Here is a 26,701-nt window from a genome sequence, read left to right as displayed (position 1 = left end):
GTTAAATGGAAGTTGACGTAACAGAAGAGAGGAGCCTGCCAGGAGGGTGTCAGAGTCAGCAATGATCACAATCAGACACTGCAATCACATTGCTCTACCAAGTCCTAGGAAGAAATAGCCATCTGTTTCAATGGATGCAGGGGAAACAGCAACAGCAAAAAAAAAACAAAAACCATGGAACCATGTCCAGCATTTTTCATTCCAAGCCATGCCTGGTGCCTGTCAGGGAGATGTAAAATGAGGTCTGATAGTTATGCAAGTTTGGGACCTTTTGTACCAGAGGATAACACCCAGCTCTCAGCTAACATGCAGCAGTCGGGTTCTGTGCGTATGACATTTCCATTTTCCTTCTGGACCTGCACTGGGCAGTAGCCAGGGGCATCCGTAGAGTGACCTCAGCCCACCTGGCCAATGGATTTCCCTTCTGCATACAGTGAGAAAAGCCTGTTACCACGATAGGAAGTAGCCATCCACCCCTTTGCTCACCCCATCCTGCACCCAGCAGCGCTGCACATTGGCCCCACTGAGCGATGTCCTCAAAGCACAGCCAATATTCCCAGCTACAGAGTGCTACCATGCATGCTACAGAGGCAAAATTCATTTATTCACTCAGGCAGGTGATGGATAGTCTGTCAATGTTTATACAGTAGACACAAGCCTAATTTTCGGGTATTAGTTGATTAACACTTGAGTCATAGTGTGTGTCCTGTGTCCAGTAATGTGGAACATCAAATGTGTGAAAAAGATTAATAGTGTGCACAGATGTTACTCAGAGGATCAATTTGTCTGGGGTTTGAAGAGGTGGTACCCTGCAGATCAATAGGAAAGGAGAAAATTAGAGTAATGTGTTGAAAGAAATCACAGCCGACTCTCTGCATGGCTGGGTTATCTGCTCCAAAAACTCGGCTTCTCATAAAGACTTTCAAGAACTGCAACAAAGCGCTAAGCACTTTCCCCTATAATTTTTTTTTGTTACTTATAGACCTACAGCTTCCCCAAATGGCAAACCCTTCATGAAGGACACAAAGCAGCCCTTGTGCGACGTGACGAGGAAAACTTTTCCCTGGCATTCTGTAAGAAAAACGCTTCCCTGTATTATAAATAGCAACAGGCAGGAGGGCAATGGAAATAAATGTCGCTCTGTAAATAAGGGAACCAAAGCTGGACAGCAGAAGGACCCTTTCTGGACAAGCTCAACTTTTCCTGAGTTTTAAAGGAGAAGTATTCTGAGCCCTGCCTGCTGGGAGCTGCTCAGCTCTTTGAGATCTGTGAGTCTGCAGGAAGTTCCCCCAGGGGAGAGGGACAGATCCCTGATATCCTAATTAACACCAGCATGGATGGAGAGTGCTCCACCGAGGAGCCCTACTTCGGCCAGAGCAGGATGCAGTGGCCCCTTTGCTCTCCCCTTCCTGGCTTCAGTGGCAAGGGGTGGGAATTGCAGAGGTTTAGGAAGGAGGGAGGCAGCGTTTGGGGCGAGTTCTCCCATGGGTGGTTCTGGTGGTGGGACAGCTGGGGAGCGAGGAGCAGCCTGCTTGTGAGTGTGCTCTGCCAGCATGGGGGTTCTGCCTATCTGTTTATCTCTGCTATTCAAAAATGGTTCCTTGCCACTGAGACAGAAAGCAGCTTTGGACAGAAATTTCAGCACATGATGGGAATGTCAGCAGTGTTATGCTCTTTCATATTTTTTTTAAAGCCTGGCTTTCTGCAAACTGACATATTTACATGCTTGCTTTATAACATTGGCATGGGATTTATGAAATCTCCTTAAAATTAATGTCTATTTCTAACAAATTTAAATTAAAAATGACCATACCCACATGAGGAATAGGATAGGAAATTTAATTTAAGGGAAAGCTGGGAATGTGTATATTTTTCAACAGACTATTTCTGTTGCAACCTAATAGCATGTGTGAATGAGTGCCTGGTCCTTCAAGCTTAACCTACGGAGGGTTGCGCTTATACAAGAAGTTGCTTTGTGGAATTAGCAGGAAAGCTCAGAAAGTAAGAATTACAGTGAGTAGCAGATTTTTGCAGGAATCGACCCAAAAGGGAATAAGGGGGGAGGGAGGCAGGGTGAAGAGAGAGTGGGAGGAAGAAGCAGGGTTAACAGCAGGCTAGGCAGAAATGCCTCCTTCCTTCCCCGCATCAGGTCCTGCCACTCGCTGTAATTAGGAGCCCTTCCCATCTGTATTCCTGCTTCCAGAAACAACCGTAGCTTCCTTGCTGAGGAATGGAGTAAGCTGCTCTGAACCATCACACAAATGGTATATTCTCGATTTCTAGTAGCAACGGAGCCTACGTGCCCCAGGCCAAAGTCCAAAAGCCCGGCTGGGCGATGGGTTTCCTGCACAGTGTATTTCTATAGACAGCTCGCCCGTCGCTGCTCTGCTGGCAGTTTTGCATTTTTCTTGTAAACCGTTCTTATGCGCTACAACACATCTGGGCATTCTTAATTTTGCCTCTCACTTCATTACCTTTCATAGGAGACTCTCGGTTTACAGCGAAAGAATCAATAGTTAGAAAGTTTTAAAAAGTGCAATATTAAAAATTGAAAAGAAACCAGGAAATCAGCCTGCATTCGGGGGGTGGTGGGGGGAGACAAAACATTTTTCTTTGGGTAAGGACTGAGGGTCAAAATTAATTATCTGTATTTGCAGCAGTTTGGGATTTCTGCAGAGATTTGGGGGGGGATTGCAATAAAGCTGTGTGTGAGCACGCTTGTCTCCTGGAATCCACATGAAATGTCTTAGAAGTGTTGGGACACTGCGTGGTTTGCTGGCCGTGTCAGTGGGCTCCGTGCACAGTCTGCTGCTGTTTGCAGGAGCAGGAGGTCCGAGCAGCTCCGAGCCCCCAGCTCCCAGCACAGAGCCCAGCGTGATGGAGCTGATTGCGGCCGAGGATCAATTCCCTGCTGCAGTATTTCTTTCCCTGGAGCAGATCTAATTGAAATCAGACCTCCGTGCTGCGTTAGGATTCCTCTGGCAGAGCTGCTCTTGGCATTGTTTTCTTTACCATTTTTCCTATTACTGTTAGTTCCAATCACCAGAACAAGGCAGCGCGGAGCAGAAGAGAAAAGCAACATGCTGTGAAATTGTTGAAATAATTCAAAGGTTTCCACAGGAAACATCATCTCCAAATGCTTGAACGCAGCCTCCCAGATAAAAATACAGCCGAGGGTGGGGGTGAGAAGGGAAGGGAGAGGGAGATTTAGTGATGTTAAGAGGCTGAAGCAATTGCAGCGATTTGTAAATTGTACGAGCGGTCGTGTTCCCCGTACGCCGCGAGGAGAGGGGAGCAGCCTGCAGCCCGGCTCTGCTGCGTGGCACCCTCGGTGCTTTGTGCTCAGCGCCGGCACCCGCCTCTCCCTGCCTTCCCCTTGCAGAGATTGAAGTTTGGAAAATAAAAGTTGATGGCCGAGGAAAACGTGCTTGGTTCAGAAAGGAGCATCAGCGCGTGCGGAGGGCAGTAGCGATCACACCCGTGTGTTTATTGATTGATATTGTTCAGTCATTCAAGTAAACATTTCGGCTTTAGCAGATGGCATTCTTTCACTGTAATCCGTTCAAGCCGATAGTATCTGTATCATTTTACTGCGACACTAAAATATCTTTTATTTTAATATTGTAAAATGGAAAGACACTTTATTTTAAGAAACAAAGCCAGCGTGTTTTTTAATCATAATTAGTTAGGTTAGATTTCCAGATCAATATTTTGGTTCCTGGTGGTGATGTATTATGTTTGCAAATGTGTGCATTTCAGGAATAGTTAAATAATGTTATGTTACAACCGTTTTGAGTGAAGAAATAACTATTCAGCTAAACAGGATTTCCCTTCAGTAATGCTCACTCTGGTTGGAGAAAATTTGGGTTTGTTAGAAGAAATAGAAACACTTTCTTTTTTGGAAAGCAGCATTTTGGAGTTTTTGTAGTTTTGTTCTAAGCCGTAATGATGAAATGCACGCTGGACCATCTAAATGAAAATCATTTTTATTTTGGTTTATTGTATTTGTATAACAAGAGGGAGGGACCTCTCTGCAGCGAGTGCCTCTGCGCGGCCAGACATCCCTCTGCCATCCGCGGGAGCAGCTGACACTCCGGAGATTAACTGCTCGTATTGAGGTATTCGATGGCAGACGGGCAGGTCTGAAACATTTGCCCGCAGAAGTTGCCTTACAAGAGCAGAAAATCCCTCTCTCCTATTGTCTTTGGGAGCTCGGCCATTTCTGGGAGCTACCAGCACCCTGCACACAGCTCCCTTTGTCTGTAAACAAACTTAAGCTCAGCTCCCCCCCCCCCAGTCCTCTAATCCTTTGCATGAAATCATTACCAGCTACTTGCAGTGAACATGCCATTCTTCAGCTCACAATTATTGTTGTAGGCTTCACATAACAGTTCATCCCTTCTCTGCTTAATCGGAGGCATTAGATTTCAGGTATTCATGGAAATGGAGAAGAGTTTTGAGGTTTCCAAATGCTTCTCTTAATGAATCTTGTGATATTTTTAACAAAGAGGTCAGAAAAACATATTTTCTTCTTTTTGAAATGTTAACAAAATACAGAAAAAGACAGAAAGAATGGATGGGGGGGAGCAAGTTTCCAATGATTTTAGTCTGGTGACTGGATGTCCTTTGTGCATCTGTTCAAGTATTTTGTGGTTTGCATTTACGTCTGTATTTACCCAATTTACAGCTTAAAAAAAAATCAATAGTAATGTTATATTTTCATGAAACCAGCATTTTTTTTACTGAGATCTCTTGGGTAAATTAAATTTCATCCAAGCTGGATTACATCCAAGTTGGATTACTGTTGCAGTCCCTGATCCTACAAATGCACATGAATATTCCCACTGGGTCTTGGGAGATCTGGAACCAAGTTCTAGGTTTGCTATAGCCTCCCTCTTGCCCAAGTGCCTTATTTGCTCTGAGTCTCAGTTTCCACTATTTACTTGAAAACCAAAGAGCAAAAAGAAAAAAAAAAAAAGGTGCTATTATTGCCAGTCAACTTATTGTGATGTAGCATATATTTGTCATATGCATATATCACTTGCTATGATCATGATCATATATGAACAATGAAATCTAAAATATGTCAAATGCTGACATAAAGCAGGTGTTGGTATGTTGTATGTATGTGATGGCTAGACTGTCCTGAAAGCTAAAAGTGGCCTGTGACAGGAAAGATTGAATTGAGGATTCTTTGCTTTTTCCCTTGTTCTTTGGTATCCTGCTGTTTCTGCACCCCCAGACCTGGCATAGACTGACCAATGATGTAAACAGGAGCGTGGCTGAAGTCTTTCATGCAGGGCCACTCTTTCTAAACTGTACTTTTTGAGTTCCAACAAAATGGAGCAACCGTATTAAAAACAAACACTAATAATAGGAATAAATTCCATTACAAGGCTTCAGAGAAGCAAATGTTACATTAAAAAGAAAACCATTGAAGCAGATGGACACAAACACAATTGCGCAATGTACAGAACAAAATTGCCCATGTGGCTGAAAGATGATATTTGCTCTAGGCAGTTCTCTAGGTTACTACATAAGGTAGGACATGAATTAAAGCTGGATTGTAAGCCTTGGAGACATTAGATATGACTTAATATATGATTGTGTGTCAGCTGTAAGTGCCTGTGTACCAACCTTGCTTCAACACCTTTCATGCCAGGCTTGGGGAAGTGGTACCACCCTGCAACTGCTGCACGGGCTAGGAGATAATGTATTGACTGTTGCCATAGCTCAGCAGAGGTATGCCAATTTGTTCTGCCACAGTAATCTGGCCTTGTTTCTGAGCCCCTTGTGATCTGCGAAGGTGTCAAAAGTAGCTTGAGGGAGAATGGGGAGAAGGAGATTTACCCATTTGTTCCTTTGCAGCAAAATAAAATAGCCTGCCAAGCCATCCTTAAAAAAGTTGTTGATGGAGAGATTACCCACTGAAAGATGGAAATATCTTAAGAATGATGCTTTTACCATTCGCTATAGTGTAGGTCGTAGCACCCATGGAATTAGTGAGTAGGGGTCCCACTGCAGTAGATCCTCTGCAGGCAGAACAGTAAAAAACCCAGATCCCTAAAGAGTTCACAGTCAGCAGTGATTAAGCAGCCCAAGGGCCTGAATAGTAGAAATGAAACACGTTGCTTAACCCTTCAGTGGTCTGGAGGCCAATGCAGTGTATGGCATGCACCAACTTTCTTTTGAATGTTCAGTAAAGTCAGGACATTCCTTTGCAGTTTGCAATTTTCATTATGGGTGATCTGTGACATGGCAAACCCAGGTCACTCTGCCCCAAGGTGGATCAGAGTTTATCTGATCAAGCCCCATCTCTTGGAAGCAAGCACAGCAAATTTGTAATTAAATGCAAAACTAAAGCAATGAAATTAATTTCTCTGTTATCCTCAAACATTTTACATGCCATCCGTATGAGAATCAACTCTGCAAAGTAATATAGCTTATCAGATCTTGGACATTCGGTATACCAAAGTATATACTCCTCACTATAAAATGAGTATATGTATGTATATATGTATATCTATATATCATGACTTAATTTCTATATGAACCCTACACACCCAACACATCTCTTTCAGTGCATTACATTGCTATTCCTCCTCACCAAATGCTGATGACTGCAGCAGACAGACCTCCCTTCCAATCAGTGTATGCGCATCCCCTCCTTGAAAGAAGACCATTATCCTATGGTATTTAGGTGAAAAAGCAGTTGAGAGGATCTTAGAGTGGTTGTGGCAAAAAAGATCCACTGTGATTTATGCGAGGTGCATTGGGAACCATCTGATGTGAAGTCAGCAGCTGAAGGGCAATGAATAATTCAGCATTAGGATCCGTCACATCATCTCTCTTCCCATGTTATTGCTGTTTTTACGTAATTGCAAAGTAAAAAAATAAATTGATGTCATAAAGAAGGCTGCATCATTTGTCTGGAAATACACAGAAGAGTTATAGGTACATTTCTGCTGCTTTGTGAGCCCTGCATGATCTTACTGTGTGCAAAATTAAAAATGTGTCTTTATTAACAGCTTCTGTAGGGTTAGATGGGTGATCCATGCAGCATGACATCTTTTACATTGGTCTTAGCAACCTGCACTGATAGAGCATGATGTCTCTGAACTGCTTCCTCAGAGGACCCTGGTGCTATTGCCCTTGCCCAGTGCTTCTCCAGCAAAGCCTTAATGCAGATCTGGAACAGGAGTGCCTGCCTGTATTGCAGAGGAAATTTTGTTTGCCGAACCATGGACAGAGATGAATCCAGGTCAGAGGGTTCACCTGCCCCAGGGGAGATTCAGAAAGAAAAGTTGTGTATGAAGTTGCAGTTTTTTAATTTGTGAATCTAAAATTACCCAACAAAAAGATGGAATTTGGTAAGCAGGCTCTTTTGTACAACATATAAAGCTCAGCTGGCTGGATAGATGTACACAGGATGAGATACACAGCTATATGTACATCTTGTGCTTTCATAGTGCTCTTGTTGCTCAGCAGAAATGGCAAGTGGAGGAACCATTTTAAGGAATGGTTTCCTTGCCTGCAGTGTGTGCTTGCATCTGGTACTGACTCTGGACAACGTTTAGGTTGCATGCGAATCTGAATTGCCCGTAAGTTCTTGCATTTGGAACAGGATATTTGTGTTCTGCCCCTTTCACAGAAAGATCAGGAAAGCAGAGCTCAGACCAGAACCAAAGAGATCTCAGCATGGGCTGGAAAAAGATCTGACTGACTGGTTCTCATTTTGTTTCATCTGCAGTGGTGGAAAGTGCATTATCCATCATTGTGTTTAAGTATGACTTGTGCTCTATGCCTTTCTTGCTGTTATTATTTCATGACTAGAGGAAAAAAATGACTTTGGTGTATTTCTGCCTTTTAATCTGAGTTGTTCAAAAAGATGTCATAACCAGCTCCAGCCTCTGACTCTCCTCTCTGCTTATAAAAGAGGTCCCTCCTCTGTTCTTGACTTTGTCCTTGCCTTGCTAACGTGAGGCTGATGTGAACAAATGCTATTTCTTAGGAAAGTTCTGACTCAACACTGCAAGCTTTTCAAAGGAGAATGAATGCAATCTGTGAACTGAATTGGCAATGCAGGAAGATTAGGAGAAATACTATGCAATATCCAGATCATGCCATTTTAATATCTAAAGATGATTGCTTTTAGGAAGGAGACAATAGGTTTAGCATAGAGGTGACAAAACATATTCTTTTTGCCTTTCCTCTTGGTAAACAAACTTCTTTCAAAAATGAAATGAAGCTGTATTATGCAACAGTGATGGAAAGGGAACGACATGCCATGGGGGCTGTCCTCCAGCTGATAAGATAATAGGTATTTACCAACTGGAACCAGTGGGCTGCTGAGACCTCCTGATATCTTTTGTATTGCAGGGCTTGGCATTCTTAAAGTTAGGCTGTCAAAACTGAAGGGCTTTGTGTTTTTTTCCCCTTCATATTTCTTGCTTTTCTCAAAGGCCAGGTCATCTGGAAAAGCCTTCAGTTTTAGGGCAAGGATCCTTCAGAAGTCAGCTTATAAAGAGGCTTGATTGATGCTCATAGGTTTATTACTTCTAAAAGCATTTCAAATATTTGGTTTTGCCTTATAGATTCTAGTTCTTCAGCACACGCATTTTCAATCCTTTCTCAAGCACAGTGACAGTGTGAAACGTCCTTCACTTTTTATTTCTTTTTTAAGAATAAAACCTAAATTATTACAAAGTCACTTAACTCAAAGAACTGGAGTTCTTTTAAGACATGAAGGTTTGCCAAACTCTCAGTAACATGGTTGGGTTTGACAACTGCAGCAACTTTGGACATAGCAATTTCTTACTGAGTTAAACAGCACAGAAAAAGAAAAAGGTAAATATTATAAGTTCCTTTTTGTCTTGTTGCTACTACATCTGTGTTCTTTTTCTCTTCTTTTAATTTATTTTCTTTTTTTTTCTTCTTTGGTATTCTTTGTTCCTGCTGAGTCTGTTAGTTTAATGGTACAGGTGTGGCCTCCCCTACCAGGTGATGCTCCCTCTCATTGGCCCTTAGCCCAGCTTCTCCTAATATATTCACCACTCTTCAGTCCCTTTGGCTTTCTTGCTCCCTGTGGTCTTCCTGGACAGCATTAGCAGGTGAGCGTCTTCTGTACCATCGTTCCTTTCCTGTGACTGCAAAGACAGCTCTGTCCCATCTTCCATTGTCTTCTGCTTCCTGATGTAGAGGCCTCAGCCATCGCATCTCCCACTGAAGGACAAAAGGTAAATGACTGCTTTTGTTTTCATGGGTCTAAATGACCTTACATGAAAACAGTTTTGTTTCTGGGCTCTCCCAGCGTTATAACATAACGTACGTCAACGCAGTAGCTACTATGGTGCTAAGTAACAGGAATTACTTACTTTGCTACTGCAAATAAAAGGTAACTTTTTGTCTAGCTTCCTGGGAAGTCACTGGTAGTAGAAGCAAAAACTTGCCTGTATGAACAGCCACGCAATATTCTTCCATGAAAATAGAGAAGAGACGCAGCTGGGAAGAAAACTTTGTAGTTAGACAGTTATTTTAAAATGTGATGCTAGGAGGGAAAAAAAAAAACAAAAAAAAAAAACAGAAAACCAACCACCTGCTTTACCTTATTGAAAATAAAATCCCAAGCAAATAACAACCTCCTCCTGCTTACCCCCATACCAACAGTCTTGAATATTTCAGGAACTGTAAATAATGAGGACTCAGTTATCTTCATGGAGACAATGATGTTGTTCTTGAAAACACTTAACTGCTGGGGTCTTGGTTTTAAGGAGAAATATTCCTCAGTGCATTATTGCTGTGAATTTTAAGTGCAGAGTTTCCTAGCATTTCCAAGTGCATGCTTCACATTAAAATGTAGGGTTTTCTTCTAATTTCTTATCCATTAATGGATAAATTCTACTGGGGTTTTAAACGCAAAGACATCAGAAAAACACATTGCTTATAAACTACAATGAAACACTGAAGTTTTCCTGACGTCCCTTGCGTGTGTTGTCTTGTAGTTGGTCATAGAAAAAATAAACCAGAAGTGTCACCTGAATTCTATTTCCATGTATGTACCTTTAACATGGGGGGAACTGTATAAACCAATATAGAGTGTAGGTGAGAAGAGTCTAATCTAAACCAGTGGTTGATATCGGATTCCTTTTTCTGATACTTAATTTCTAGCAAGTCCGTGAAAAGTTATGTCGATGCTTTCCTTATGTGGATAATAAGGTCACCTCAAGTGCTTTTTACCTTTACTGTCCACTTCTGGATCTGTTAGGGATAGTGGGAAAAAAAAAAAAAAAAGAGTTCTTTCTGGTGCAAGAGTTGATTGGCACAAAAGATATTGGGGTGGGGACCAACAGTTCAGCAATTGTGTTCTTGTGAGTTTAATTTGGAGAACAATCATCTGTTTCCTATAAAACCTGTAATAGCTGTTCAGGGAGGGGACTGGGGAGGGGGTCTTGTTTGTTTTTATGCCTGGTTTAGTTTCTGAGAAATGCTTTCCTTTCCATTTGGATGCAAAACTGCAGAGCAGCATTGCTGAAACCTGAACAGCAGTGAGCCTACCTAACCTACTGGTTCCAGTTTGGTGCAAATCCCGGGGATAAATAAATGCAATTACTGAAATTGGGTGTGCCAAGAAAAATCTACCAGGACTGACCATCAGTGAATCAGAGCTGTGGGAATGTAGCCTTTCTGCTTCAGCTGCATCTGACCAAAGCAGCAATAACAGGAGGCTGGAGCAGAGGCTTTAAGCTGTGACTTTATTGCTTCAGTTGTTGTTAACATATAATATTACCACAAATTGTGTAGCCTGGGTTGCTCTCTTTGAGGCTCCAGTCTCAGCCTCCATGTACAACATTTTCATTGATCCTCATCTAGACAAGCAACTTGTTTTGCTGCTAGGATTATAATCTTCTTTAAGAGAGTGATCAGCACAAGTCATGTTCTTTCCTCCAGAGCAAAAATACGCAGTAATTAAAAATGTTTCTAGGCAGCTGGCCCTGGTGGATGAGACTAAAAGAAATTCACCTCTTCTAGGAGATGAAGGGGAATCCCAGTAATGGAAGAGTTTATTGTCAGTCGTTTATGATTGGCATGATTGCTGCAAGGTTTGGGTACTTTTCTTCACGTTGCTCAAAGGAAACGTGTATGTGTGTATATATATATATATGTAATATGATACTTTCAAGCAAATTCTTTTCCCAGAAAATGCAAAACAAATGAAACAGGAGCATTCAGTTCAAACCTATAATGTGGCATACTAATTAGTATGCAAAAATTAATTGGTATAAGGAGGAGTAATATACTGTGGGCCAAATTCTTTGGTGACTTCCATGGGAGAAGCGCCTGAGTACCTGCGGGCAGCATTCAGATGGCCCTTTGATCTTAACTTCTGGAGCTCTAGTGACAAACTTTATTAAAGATTAATTCTTAGAGCCCATTTTTAAAACAGGGACAGCCACCACCAGCGGCAGATGCATCCAGCCTGCGGCTGGGGGCAAGGTGACTCTGCAGACTACAAACCTTGCAGAAAGTTTTGGCAGTGCTAGAATGTAGCTGCAAACCCCATAACCTTCCTCTTTCCAGCAAATTCACACCTGACTACTTTTCTTTTGAGACAGCCAAATGGTGCTGCTGCTCAGGACTGTTAGACAAAAAGGTGAGTCTGAAGTTCTAGTTAAAGAAAAAAGCATCCCACTGGCATCTCAGATATGACTTAATGAGGATTTGTTCATAGATTGTTGCTCTCTATTTTTAACTGTTTTATTTGTTTCCATGGGTGTAAGACCCCTCCAGTCCCTGCAACAAATCCAAATTCAGGTATTTGTGTAAAGATATTTCACTGTATCATCAGTATAGTGTCAAATATAGCCTGGCAATATTTGATGTGCATGCTCTCATCTGTCTGCCCAGGTAGTGCTGTTATTATGGGGAAGCCCACAAAGTTCTCACAGAAACCAAGGGGTCAGGTGCCTAAATACTTTGTCTTTATTTTAGTCTATAATTTGACCATAGTGATGAAAAGGGGAGCTGGTTCCAAGCTGGGAGGCTCTTGCAGAAACTGTCCTGATGTCTGCACTATTGTGCTGGAGCCGCATCCCAAGGACAGGTCCTCATCATCTGAGGGCTTTGTCCTCAGACAGCTCTTCTGCAGATGTGGGATGAAGTTTCTTCTACGTCAAATAGAACATAATCCATTACAGTCTGTGTGTGTAGCTTGGAGGTGTCAGATGGGTGAGGCATATGTGGAGATATCAAACTTGGTAGTCAAATTAGTCTAGTGTAAGAAAATTCCTTTTTTTGGCCACACCTTTTTCTGGAATATGTCTTTTCTTTAATAAAGAGAGCTTTATTTGCTTGCTTTTGCGTTAGTGCAATTTGAACTCATGACTCTTTGCTCTCCAAACAGTGTCAGAGTAGCTCCAGTGTATGTGAGGTCAGAGAGGTTTGAGTGATGCTGTCGGAGCCCCAGCAGAGATGTGGTTCAAGGGCTCTCCTTTTTTGGCAGATAGAATATTGGACGCTGATCCAACATGCCAGGAGAGTGATCCCATTCTTCCTTTGCATATCTCCTCAGCTGCTGAGCAGCTGAAGAGCTGACAGAATTAAATTACATTGCTGCTGCTGCTATTAACAAAGAGTAAAGAGAAACTGTTACATCTGGCTCCACTCCTTTGCCAGAGTCTTCATTTAATTGTTTTCTAATTTGAAGAAAACCACAAATGACAAGATGAAACTGCTAGAAATGTAAATACAAGAGTCAAATTGCTCTTGTCAGATTTCTAGTTCACAAACTATGGTAATGTGATTCTGCGTATCTGACCAATAAATAAGGGCTGGAAGAAGTGGGTGCTGTTGATTCCTCCCTGCAAATCTGTAGTCCCCTCACTCACAGTTACTAAAACGCTTTCATTTGAAAGAATGTTGAAGATGCTGATGTTGAGGATCCAGGCTGACAGCCGCAGACTTGCTCAGTGCATGCTCCAGGACAGCGTTCCTCCTTGGCAGTAAATGGGGAATCCAGGCTGAGCTGGCTGGAGAAGGTTTCATTATTTATTCTCTGTTACTTCTTGCAATGAATTTTCTCCCCTCAGTTGTAGTGAGGTAATGGTGAAATATATTTGAAGAATACAGAAAGCTTCGTAGACTGTGATATAAAGGGTCATCCAATATCTAAATGCATGACCAAAAGTCAGTAGTCTTGGTGTTGCCTGAAAAATACAATGAAGACAGTACCTCTAATCAAAGATTTTTCACTAAACATTGTACAAAAAGATTGATCTTCAGATAAAAAAAAAAAAGTTCAGAGCAAAGTAATCCTGAACAGATAGTTGGTTAAGAACAAGGTTTGTCCTTTAGAAAGTCCTCATGAACAACAAAGTCAATGCTAGTTTGCAAGCAGCTTGTTAGTCAAAAATAAGGAGCTGACAGTTAAAATACAAAAATGCAAAGAGCATCTGCAAACTAATGCTTCTTTTTAAGTTAATATCTGACACGTAGAATCCTGAGCGCCACTGGGCGCATTTACACAGCCGAACAGTGAAACCAATCCCCACCACAGCATTTCCTGGTAAACGAACTCTTCCCAGGTAACTCAGGTCTGCTTTATTCCTTTTCAAACATGTCGTGGCCGATCCTTGCTGACAGTGTCTGGCAGATAGCTGGCCCTTTTGTGAAATGCCTCTGTTGCAGCTTTGAATGACACAGTTGGCCAAGTTGTTGAAGCTCATATATTTCTTTCGGAGCCACCTCATTGTGGAAGCTAACAACCTTGCTGGATTGATCCCTATCTGCTGCACGGGTCAGCTGGCGGGTCGGTTTGAAGGACAGCTTCTTGGAGTTGCAATGTCATGTGAGGGGTGTTATCAAAACGCTGCGTTTCCAATCTGTTTGAGCTCCGTTTGTTTGCCATGGAGTTGCTGCAGCAAAGCTAAACATTGCTCGTGATGTGACTTAAACACAGAGCTGCAAGGAAGGAGCAGAGCCCTGGGGGGGCTGAGAGGAGCACAGCCAACAAGCACCAGTAGAAAGTGCAGCTGTCATGGAAGAGAGAGAAGTTAAAAAGGGAAGGGGAAAAAAAGCCTTGACTGTCCCTCAGGGGCAGGGGCTGCTGTCGTTCCAAATGCCGACAGCTTTCCAAACCTAAACCAAAGCTATAAAATATGAAATATAATGAACAAAAATTGGCACCCACCCATGTGTAGCTGTCAACCTAATAAAAACAAAACTATCTGGCAGCTGGCACTTAGGAGCTGGGAGATGCCAGCTCCAGACTCCTGCAGAACAGGCCTTGCCTTTGCCTCCTACTTCATGGGTGTTTGCTAGGCTTTAAAATGCATGCCAGCTTAGCTCCCACACAGGGACTGAGGAAATAGAAACATTGCCACACCTAAGCAGTCATTGCATCTCCAAGGCCTCGCGTCTCTGGAAGAGCATCTTCAGCCTGTGTCCCCTCATACTTTCCTGCTCTGAGAGGGCAAACAGAAAGCAGATGGTGAAGACTGGATGTTACTGCATTTTGGTTCCACCTTCACTGTCTCTTAGTGGCTAAGCACCAGTCTGAGCTGTTGAGCCAGGCTTGGTGAGTGGAGCTCACTTGAGCAAAAAGCTCAAAGGGCAGACCTCAAATCAGAACTCATCAATTTCTTAAAGCAAATCTTCAAATAATAATAATAATTGCTAGGTGGTCTATTAATATCAGTCAGAAGTGGGATGAATTGCGGATGAGTGATGACTATTAGAACAAAGGGGACGCACTCTTTAGCAGAGCCTGTTGTGATAGAACAAGAGGAAATGGTTTCAAACTAAAGATGGGAGATTTAGACTGGATATGAGGAAAAAGTTTTTTATCATAAGGGTGGTGAGGCACTGGCACACGTTGCCTAGAGAGGTGGTGGATGCCCCATCCATGGAGACGTTCAAGGTCAGGTTGGATGGGGCTCTGATGGAGCTGTGGGTGTCCCTGTTCATTGCAGAGGGTTGGACCAGATGGCCTTTAAGGGTCCCTTCAAGATCAGATGGCTGTGATTCTATGACCCTTTCCCTATACCAGTCCTGGGGCAAGTGTAGGGTTTTTTTCTACATTAGGAATTAATTCTGGATAGTGAGATCAGTAGACTGATTTCCAGCTGTGGCAGAGAAGCAGACTGCTTTCCAAGTCTTCACTAGCAGAGTGAGGTACCACATGTGGGAGGAATCGTGGCAAAACCAGGCCTTTAATTTCGAGGTAATACTAAGATATTATACCCACTTTGTGCCCCCACACTCCAGGAATAAATAGCTACCTGCAATTGTGTTGCAAGCATATGGTTTTATATTTTCTCTGAAAACTCCTCCTCATTACAAACGAATCTACCTTGAATGCATCTCACTCTCAGACAAATTGCTCAGTGGGATCTCCTATGAGCCTACCCCTCCTGCAGGTTAGAAAGTATTTGTTCATTTTTATGAAGGGCAGCCTTTCAATATTTAGTGCAAACAGACCGTCCCTCAGGCACCTGACACTCATGGCAAACAGACAAGGCTTTCGGTAAATGACAGTGCCCCTGAAGAGTGGAGAAAGCAGCTGGTTACAAACGTTCAAGGGCATACAGCGAAGCTTTCCATCACAGGGACAACCTGTCCATGGCTGGATGCAACCTCCTTTGCTGGTCTGCTAGCAGGCTCAGCCGTACATTAAGGATGTTTCTTCTGTTCCTAACAAAATAGGTTTCTTGCTGTGATTTTTTTCAACTATCCCCCCCCCCCCCCCCCAACTTTGACTGGCGTTGAATCAGTTATCCCAAAGGTTTGTGAGTTTTGATGGTGGTAGAAGCCAAGCTTTCTGGTAGGAAGCAGATTGCCTAATAGTGTGTATCCCAGCTGTACGGGTCATCGTAAAAAAAAAAAAAACAAAACTGATTCGCTGTTTAGAGAAAGTGAGAGGATTTCCTATACTCCTTTTGGATTGTGAAATTTGCATTCATTGTAATGGCTGGACTTAATGATCTTATGGGTCTTTCGCAACCTAAATGATTGTAGGACTTTAACAGCTTCCCAAGTAGGGGAATTCTGCAAAAAAAATTCTGTGGTACTTCTCTGTCAAATTTGATGAATGGTCATGAAAAGCTATTCCTCTCTCCTCCAGCATGAACCCACCATCAGATTATGAGTATATGTATATGCATGCTTAATACTATATAGCTCTTTAGGAGCATTTGTGTGGGCTCAAAGATTTTTTGTGGCTGAAGAGAAATTTTCATTAAGCATTATCTATGTGAAGATGCGATCTTTCATAACCAGGCTACTAATGGTTAGCTGCAATAGGTGTGCAATGTATTGTTTATCTGGCCCTTACATGTAATTAGGGTTGTAGTAGAAAGATTTGCTTCCAATTCACTATGCCTGTGGGTCTGCCTAATGTCTGCTGAGGTTCCTGTTTTATGTCATTCATTGCAATTGCAAGGCTATTGGAGTTTGCTCTTGTATTTCCGTGTGCTCTTGTGTCAAGATAATAAAGGAGAAAGAATGGAAATGTGTTTGTATAGCAAATGTGAAGTTCCAAGTGAAACCATAAGGCTAGCTAGTCTAGGCTTAAGTCATGGAATCTTAGAATTGGTATTTGACACGGCAGCTGTGAAATTCTTTTTTTCTGACACCAGATACAACTTTAATTTTTTATGTGAAGTATGCTGCAAACCTCAGTGAAGGGAATTTCAGTATGGAAATTCCTAAAAGAGAAAAAAAATTAGATGTTAGGTGGAATTTTTTTCACACAGAGTGGTGACATGCTGTCACAGGCTGCCCACAGAAGCTGTGGGTGCCCCATCCCTGGAGTCACTCGGGGCCAGGTGGGATGGGGCCCTGGGCAGCCTGATCTGGTGCCTCACTTAAGGGTTGGTAGGCCTGCCCATGGCAGGAGGATTGGAACTAGATGGTCTTTGAGGTTCCTTCCAACCCAAGTCATTCTGTGAAATCAGGTATTAAATGCTGCAGGTGAGGTTAACCTGCTTCTAGAACCTAATTCCATGAGCTGTGGGAGATGTTGATCTCATTTCAGCCATTTACAAATATGAACTTAGCTAGTATGGACAACTATGCTAGATGTCCAGTGTCCCACAAAAGCAAGAAGTGAGGGAGGCACTCTCCAAGTCAGTCCAGTCAGTCTGTCTTGAGATATGTTGAAATCTGGGCAGAGGTACCTGCTTTTGTCCAGGGTCCGCTGCAAAAGACTTAGTGCCTAATTTAAACTAGGTGGATGACTTCTAGATAGCTGAATTTTGAGTATGTTGGGGTTACTCCTGCCCATAGAGTCTTCTCAAGTCGCTCTTGCTGAACCGCTTGCTTCCTGGTGTAGATGCCTAGATTGCTGACAGCATATCATGGGATATGTGGTACAGAAAGTAGGTTGGATAACATGTTGGATAATCACTACAGTCACTTCCACCCTTAATAATTTCATGTGTGAAGGTAGGGCCATGACTGTTGTATGCACTTTGCACATTCCTTTGAAACAGCTGGAACTGAGAGAGGAGTGTGATCCAGAGAGGTGCTGTCTGAAGCTGCAGATGCTTTTCCAGATAGATCTGTATATGGGGAGAGCGTGAACAATAGACCATTCAGGACAGTCTCTCTGGGACACATGCGGGTTGTTCTGGCTGCAGAAAGAATCTCCTTTGGAGAAGATATTCTTTCCCCAATATTGATAGGGGTAAACAGAGCAATGTCACTAAAACAATGCCTCAGAAAAACCTTCAAGGGAGTTTTCTCTTTAGTCTCATTTGAAATACTAGAAGCCCAATTTTTTGGTTGTTTTTGTTTAAATGATACATTCTTGCAAGGACTCAATCTGTCATCAGAGGGTGTATGAAGTTCCCTCTGACAATTATGGGGGTTCCACCCATGGATAAAAAAAAAAAGAGAGAAAATGAGAGAAGAGGATAGAAAGAATAGCTCCTTGTCTATCAGCAGTCCGAGCCCAGCAATTGCAGTGTGCCAAAGGCTTCACAGAATGTAAGTTGTGATCATTCCCATCAGAAAACAGAATTGTCAGCTAGAAACAGCTCAAAAGATTTTGCATGAGTAGCGCTTGCACGCACCCAAATTAGTAGCAGGTGTTCTAGCCTATTGTATGTTAGTTTTGTGGTGGAAAATAAGTGCTGCCAGGTCAGTGATAGAAGGGGTTCCTGTCTTCTTCCCCCCCCCTCAGCCCATCTTTCAGCTTCCAATCCACACAGATCTCTGGCTTGGCCCTCCTGGATGCTTTCTTGTCATCAACACCATCAGTAATGGTTTCCTCGCTTCGGCTATGAGTCGGGTTGTGCTCCATGCCAGAACGCTTTGGAAGGAAATCATTCCGAGTCAGTCTAATGCCATAACAAGCTCTGCAACAGCTGCAGCAGTGATATGCTGGCAAGCTGTGTTGACCTTTTAAAATGAATAAAGAATGACTATTTCCACAGTACATATAACTCTTTTCCCAACCCCTATCTCTGTGCCCAGACAGTGCAGTCATGCTGCTGAATTTGCAAGGAAGCATTTATTTTGTTTTTGCTTTTTTTAATGTCATATTTTATCAATACCTATAAAATTATTTTGCAAAGGTTAATCCTCAGAAATTTAAAGTCAAAATGTCCCATTCTAAAAAATGGTAACACACCTCTGAGAGGTTAAGGAATTTGGTAGTGATCATACAGTGCGCTTGTAGCAGACATGAGAATAAAACCTGTGACTTTCAGGTCTCAGCTCCTTGTTAATCCAAGCTCCTTCCTTTAAAGAAATGTGCACTTGAAGAAACAGATTGTGCATACAGTGATCCTTCTCAGCTGTTTTGAGATTCTCCATGATGGAGAATCCAGAACCCAAATCTCATTTACTAGCACTGAACAATCTCTTGCCCAGGTTTGCCTTTCATCCAACGTGTATTGCTGTCCTATAAGCCAGGATAGTAGCCAAACATTTGGAGATCTTCACAGCTGGAAATCTGACACCATCCCTTACAGAAGAAAGTTTGGATGCAATAGGTCCTTTCACATTTACAGTTCTGAAATCCTGGGAACTTCATTTCATGTTAAAACCCAAATATCGAGCCAGTCTTTTCATCAGTGAGCTCTTAGTGATTACTGCAACCTGAGAGCCTTCCTTTCTACACCACCAGCACTGGTTCAGAAATCTGGAAGCCTGACCGATGATGTCTGAAATCACCAAATCAATGGTAAGGGTAGGTAGTAGGGCACTCTAGTTCTAGAGCTGTGTAGTGTTGTACAAATGACATAGGTGCATGTTGAATTGTCAGTATGTCAGTGACACAGCAGGAAAAATCCATCTATTGACCCAAAGCAAAAGTACACTGAGCTGTTGGGGAATAAATATATTTCCATTAGTGTGCTTTCATATTACATCTACATTCTAAAGATATTGATGACATTGTTACGACTTTTTTGTTGGAAATGTGGACTTACTGAAACAATTTTCTTGCTGGAAAGTGGATAAGTTTAACAAAATTTTCATGGAGTCACAGAACTGCTTGAGTTGTAAGGGATCTTTAAAAGTTCCTGCAATGAACAGGGACACCCACAGCTCCATCAGGTGCTCAGAGCCCCATCCAACCTGACCTTGAATGTCTCCAGGGACATGGCACCCACCACCTCTGGGCAACCTGTGCCAGTGCCTCACCACCCTTACTGGAAAAAATGTTTTCCTTATATCCAGTCTAAATCTCCCATCTTTCAGTCTGAGACCATTTCCCCTTGTCCTATCACAACAGACTTTGCTAAAGAATCTGTCCCCTTCTTTCTTACAGCCCCTGTCTAGATACTGAAGGGCCACGTTCAGGTCTCCCCGGAGCCTTCTCTTCTCCAGGCTGCACAGCCTGAGCTCTCAGCCTGTCCTCTATGGGAGGTATTCTGTCCCTTGGTTCGTTCTTGTGACCCTTCCCTAGATGCACTCCAACAGGTAGATAAACCGGATCTTTTTTTAAATGTTCCAAATTATCAAAATGCCTTCTGCTGATATTTTCCAAATGGAAAAAAATCCTTTTCTGACTTTTTTATTTCAAAGTCACTCAATGATCAAAAAATAAAAAGTAATAATTAAATATTTCAAAACTATTTGAGACAAAATGTTTCTCTTGGCCTGAGCTGTTCATCTCCCACTCACAGCAATTGTCATGTTAGACTTTCATCTCAATTCAGGATGCGGCTTTTCTTCTAAAACAGATTATCTCCATGGATGAAAAATTTTTTTCTTGCCCAATGTTAATGTCCACTTAAGAGAACAAAAGCTTTTTTTCATGAAGATGCACTAAAAGAAAGGCTTTTTGTCAATGAATCATGAAAGTGGGCTTGGTTGTTGAGGTTTCCATAATTCTCTAGGAAAACTCTTATTTTTCTACCTCATTCTGTACAGGCAGACAATGTACGCTGGAGACATTGTGGTCCATATGGAGAGGAATGTTGAACCCAAGCCAGATGTTTGTAAACCTTAACTTTGAAATGTGGCACAATACCACAAGCTGTCAAGTTGTGTAAAAGCTTAAGCAAAGACAAGAACAGAACGTAATATTTACCAGATGAGATTTCTCTGTAATCTTGTTGGAATTTTGGGAGTATCCAACTTTCATGGATTTCGAAATGAGCCCTGTATCATTTCTTTTCTCTCTCTCTCTTATGAAGAAAGATGGGGAGAAAAACATGCTAATAAAAGGGAAACCTCTTACATGGGCAAACAATGGGGATGGGATGGCCTTGAGCAATTTCAAATGGGTATATATTTCCTTGAAGACTGAATCCCATCAAAAAGGCACATTTTATGCATCATATTTAAAGAATTTTCCTGAAAAAAAAAGTCTATTTTGGGAATCATTTACTAAATTGGTAGTAAGTGGGAAAATACCATAGTATTAACATTTTTCATAATGCCTGAATTATAGCAGTAACATATGTTAAAACACTGCAAGGCTATCCAACATATTTTACTTCTTTTGCCAAAAATAATTTAATTCATCCATATAAAGAGATGAGTAAAATGTTTCATTACTTGAATTAAAGACATACGACTCAAACCAGAATTAAAATGCTAACTCAAGAAGTCTAAGGTGACATTTTTTGCTTTCTGCTGAGAAACGTCTTATCCTTGTTGTTTTCCTGTTTCTGCCATCCCCTGGTATTTTCAGGATGCTTTTCTCTATGGCTCAAGGCTGGTGTCTGCTTAGACACCCACTGTAGAAGAACCTCTCACCTCATGAATGAAAAACTAAGGGCCAGGCTGTAGATGTGAGCCCAGGGCTCTTTGCACTGCTCACCTGGCCCAAGAGATTGTAGGCTCTTACCTAGGAGCAGGGAGAGGGGTTATGAGTTCAGCATTCTCCATCTTACTGAGAGATCATTGCCTCTGAGCCTCAAATTAACAGTGTCTGTGGGGAGAGCAATTGATTTCTGCCACGTCTCATCTGGCGGAAGACCAGCAATGGATTCTGCCAAGCTGGCACGATGTACTGCAGCCACTGGGCTGCTCAGTATCACCCTGGATGGGACTGGCAGGGATTGCTCTGTCGAATCTGGGATTTCTCCGCTGCTTTGACATACCCCCCTGGTACTCGCATTCAATGTAAGAGAGGCTCATAGCATGTGCATTGTGATGGTGAAGGAAGCATGTGTTGAATGAGGGACTGAATTGGTGTCAGCAGTTCTGTCTTTTTCCAAAATAGCCTCGAGATCCAAAAATAGCAAATGCGCAAATCTGCCAAGAATGATGGGCTGTTTTGAGGGTAATGTCGGAGCTGGTTCCCAACATCAAGGAAACGAGAGTGGTGCATTCTGTTGAATATCTGCTAAAACATAACTGAGATCAGTAATTTGTATCACTTTATACTCACCACAGTCATAGAGATTGTTGTTTGTGTTGCTTTGTTTTGGTCTTTGTGCCAACAGCAATCGAATTTAAGGACTTCATTTTCCAGGAAGTCTCCATGCAGCTACTGAATCTGTGTGCACATCATTTGCATGCTCAAACAATAGAATGTGAATATACAAATAGTATTTGTGTGCACAAATCAAGTTATTACTGTTTGATAATTCACACTGCAAATTGCCTAGTTTTCAATATTTGGCTCTCTGTAAGGCTATAAGACAGAGGAAAAGGAAGAAATACGGAAATCCTGAGACTTACTTTTCTGAACATATTATTACACCATTACAGACATCTTTTCTAATGTATTTAGTTGCAGAGAAAATACATTCTATGGGTATATATATTCATACTAATCTACTTCAGGCAGTCAGAAACTAAAGTTAGATGGCAAAGTTACTTATGAAGTCAATATGGGAGCAAATGCCTCCCCAGGTTGTTTAATAAAAGCTCATAAATTAGATATCTAAAGCAGCCAGAAATGTATATGATCCTGTCTTTGCTCATGACTGCACTGAACCAATATTGAACTACAGAAAGCTTGTCAGCTCCCCACCCCATCCACCCCCATCTTCTAAAGCACCCGGATGCTGTAAGATCAGCTAACAGCTAAGTAGCTTCTTTTCAGCACACGATCATGGGCACAAAGATCTCCCTCTTTCTGAGTAAACAGTAGCTTCCATTTTCACCAGTAGCTGCTGGTTTGAGATTGTAATGAGAGTTCCCACACAGCAACCCCTCAAGGTCCTGGGTAAGATTTCAGCTGGAATAGTTCCCTCCTAACGGAGCACAGTCTTTTATTTGAATGTTATTCGCTTGATTCCTTTCCTAAAGTCTTCCCAGTGGGAGTTCCACAACCAAAATTCTTGCAAGAACGTATCCTGTATTTTTCCTGGAAAAAATGAATATTTGCTGAATGATTTGTAAGTCATATGTGATCAACAGACAGTTCACTTCTGTTATTTTCAGTGAAAACAACTCCTGGAAATTCTAAGAAAGACTTAGGATCCTCCTTTGTGATTGCACTTGATGAACGGATAGGTCTGGTCAGATTTCATCAAGCTCACATAACACCCACTCCAATGCCCAGAATTCCAGATATTTTCATAGGGAAGTGAGGGATCTCTGATGTTTGCATTTTCTACCAAGAACAACTGGAGATGTCTTATTTAAACCCCAGTAGGTAGAACTGGGAGTAAGCCCCTGAAGAAGAACAACACCCTTTCTGGAGGCTGTATATTTTTAAACTACTTTGTTAGCACCCTTTGCACATTCTTGCGGATACGAGTATGAATGGAAGTGCCGTTCTCATTAAAGAGGAGCTAAAGGTCCAAAATTTCTATGGTTTGAAAGTTGGCTGCATTGGATCACAGGCATAGATATGAAGGTGGAAGACAGGTGACAGTGCTTGAAATCTGTGAAGATTTGGGCATGAATTGCCTTTGAATAAAAGGTTTCATTCGTCTCAAGGTGAGCTAATATGGTTTGTGCTAAAAGGGTATTTAGAAGGACAATGCAGATGGAGAGTGAGGTGGAAGGAGTGCTGTACTAATGCCTTTAAAATCACTTTGCAGAAAGTAGATTGTTAATTTAGACTTGTTTTCTTAGCTGCTGTTTTTTAATACAAGGCTGAGACAGAAGACGCTTGAAATATAATAATTACCCATCAAGACTTGACTTTAAAAAAAAAAAAGCAAAACCAACAACTTGAAAACAGAAATAGAAGTTGTAAGGAAAGGGGGGGAAGAGGGAATGTAATTCATTTATTCAGTGCTGGTATTAAGGGAAAACCAAGGTTAAAAAGAAAAAAAGTATGTCTTTGCAAAGCTCTAATAGATATGCCAGATCCTCTCTTTGCTTTCAGCAATTGTGGTGCATATTATTGGCAGTGGTTCAAAGAAATGAAGTGTTCGTTCCCTGGGAATTGTCTTTCACACAAAAAAAGTAATTAGGAGAATAAAAGAATATGATGTATTAGAAAATGGGAGCCATAACAAACTACCAAGTAAGCTGCCATGGCTAATTCTTCTTAACATTCTTTTAACCGCTCTAAAACTTGTAACTGCATCCCAAACATTTCACATTTTCTATCTTGTCGAAAAATTCTGTATGGCCCATCTGATGAGGGCAGAGATGTCAAACATCTAAGTACGTATTGTGTGTCCTAGTGACAAATATGTTCCCTTGGTGTAGGAAAAGGGCCGGAAGGTACAAAGGGAGAGAGAGTAATCTATTTATAACTTTTACAATGCCTTGTAAGAGGAGATCTTGGGAACTCTTCTCCTGGGGTGGCTGATTGTGCTCTCTGTGATGTGGACTCTGCTAAGTACGGGTAGGAATCCTATTACTGACCACTACAAAGGACTGTGTGGTTTAGTTCAGAATATAAAATTAATATTATGAATGCTGTTTGGGGGCGGATGGGGGAGGGAAGTAATATTAGCCTTCTGAAGAAGAGGAGACTGTCATGAATAATGCAACAGTGGCTCTCCGGGAGTCATACAAATGGATCGGATTTAAGATTCTTTTCCCGGTGATAAGGCCATCCATAAGGGATGCTTTGCATTTCTGCAGCACTTCCCAGGTATGGGTCTGAAAGTGCTATGAAGACCATAAAGGACTGGTGTTTCACAGGGCGTGGGAGGTTGGTAGGTGTTAATATAGCCCAGATCCCCGTGTGGGGAAAGGGCATGGAGAAGAAGGATGTTAAAGCAGAGCTGACCGCTCTGTTGGCATGGATGAAGCCAGAGGACAGCCTGGCTCTGCCTGCTGGGCTGTGTTGGATGGATGGTTGTGTGCCTTCTCTGAGTGCTGACGCAGAAGACTGTGAGCATGGATGGAAGTTTATGTCAGTGACTCCAGTCCAAAATAGGGTTTTTAAAAAGCCTAGGGCAATTTGATATCTAAAACCAGATGCTGAGTCCTCAGGGCTATCAATGTCATCAGCAATGATTTGGCATGGCAGCAGACAGATGAGAGCAAAACATCATCCTGATGGCAGCTTTTCATATGCCAGCCATTTTCAGATGAACCTGACAGCCCCTGACATCCCTTCCCAGTGTCTGTTTTGTGCCTTTGTACCAAAGGCTCCCACAAGAGCTGAGGTTTGTTGGCATGTTGGGCACGGGCCCTGCTGTGAGCGGTGGTGAGAGCAGGCTGTTGTGTGGGGTCCTTCATCCCAAGGGTGAGCATGGCCCATCCGCAACCGAGCCAGCTTTGGGCACACCTTCTGATGCCAATCATCTTTCTATTCAGGACTGATGAACTAGAAGTATCAGAGAGAGCCTGCTGCTTCAACAGTTTGTGACTGTCACTGCTACAAGCACCTTGAAAGGCAATGCAGGACATGCAAACAATGAGAGAAACACATTACCCCATGGGCTCGGAAAAGAGGCATGAGCAGAGTCCCATCAGCTGTGGCAGTTACATGCTGACACAATAGTTGCGTGTATTTTGGGGAGACAATCAAAATTTTGCTGCTTTTTTATAAAGCTTGAATTAGCGGAAGTGGTAACTGAGTGGTGACACACCTTTGGACTGAGAAATATCCTTGGTCTTCTCTGCTAAGGACATCTGCAACAATTCATGATGTAATGTGAGTAAATAGAAGGATATCATCTTTAGACAAGATTTAACTTGCTTTCTCCTGTGGAGCTGAGTCTATAAGAAGAAAGACTGTTTTACTGAGAATAAGCATTTGACCCAAGAGAGAACTGAAAGTAAACACTGGTAATACAATGTGCTTTAGAAAAGACAGTATTTTTCTGCCCCTTGATCTCACTCAGTCTTAAGCCAATTTTGGCAGGTACTGCTGTATTAAGTGGTCAGTACCCCGTAGTGGTCACACACTGTTTTACTGGAGGTCTGACAGCAGCTACAGGAGAGATAAAATTAACCCTTTGGCTCCAATGGATCTTATTGCCCACAACAGGGAATGCATCAAGAATTTCTAGCTGTTGGCCTCATGGGGTTAATGGCAATCTGTTGCTGATTTCCCTGGACAATCAGAGTAGCAAATGCTGGGCTTTTTAATGAGCCCCAGAGGACAATACTGGCACGCAAGACTGTGAAGATCTGGACAAACCAAGGAAAAGTAAAATGAAAACAAACATGGACGTTTATTTTCCTAACTCACCAGTTGCAAACAAAATTTCATTTAATAAACCATGAAATGATTCACAGAGTTTCTGTATATTATTGTAAGAGCAGCTGGGTAATGTAAAAGTTTCTTTCCCTCCTCTTTGTTATGCCGTCCCGTATCCAATTCTCATCCAAACAAAGCTGTATTTATTTATGTGTTAATATATTTATCATCTTACTCCTTACCATGCTTTTCTGAAATGAGTTTAGTTGTGACTTAAGTCATCATCATGTGTAGGCGATCCAACACAGCAAAATCAGCGCATTGCTGAGGTTGGAAGGGATATCTGGAGGTCCCTGCTCCACACCCCTCTCCCCTGCTCAAAGCAGAGCCAGCTTTGAAATTGCATTAGGTTGCTCATAATAGAGCATGAAGGAAAATCTTTTTCTGGTCATGGACTGGGACAGATTTTCTGGTGAAATGGTTAGAGAAAACGTTTAGCTGAGTTTCAGTTTGCTTTTTTCCCCCCATATCTGAAACAAACTGGAATTTACATAAATGTTTTTCAATTATCCTAAGGGAGAAAAATCAGCATGTATTTCCTATATCAGGAAATTATCCCTACTCAGGGGAACACATAAAAAAGTGCTGAATTTGAGCATGTACTTGAGTCCCACTGTGGTAAACGAGCACATGCTTTGAGTTAATCTCCTACTGAAGTACTTTCCTGATTCAGGATGACAT

The 26,701-nt window shown here is 42.1% G+C and overlaps 1 long non-coding RNA gene across 4 annotated transcripts in view; it reads left to right on the top strand.

Annotated features, from left to right (window-relative positions):
• Window positions 1-26,701, top strand: part of LOC110405215 — a 287,475-nt gene that overhangs the window by 236,916 nt on the left and 23,858 nt on the right. For all 4 annotated transcript variants that reach the window (XR_002442729.1, XR_002442726.1, XR_002442728.1 and 1 more), the window contains one exon: window positions 983-1,073. This is a non-coding gene — a long non-coding RNA (uncharacterized LOC110405215). The remainder of the gene's footprint in view (window positions 1-982; window positions 1,074-26,701) is intronic.

The sequence above is a fragment of the Numida meleagris genome, chromosome 12 (genome assembly GCF_002078875.1).
Source record: "Numida meleagris isolate 19003 breed g44 Domestic line chromosome 12, NumMel1.0, whole genome shotgun sequence".
NCBI classification, from domain to species: domain Eukaryota; kingdom Metazoa; phylum Chordata; class Aves; order Galliformes; family Numididae; genus Numida; species Numida meleagris.
Note: the sequence above shows the minus strand (reverse complement) of the source record. Positions and strands in the feature narration are given on the sequence as shown.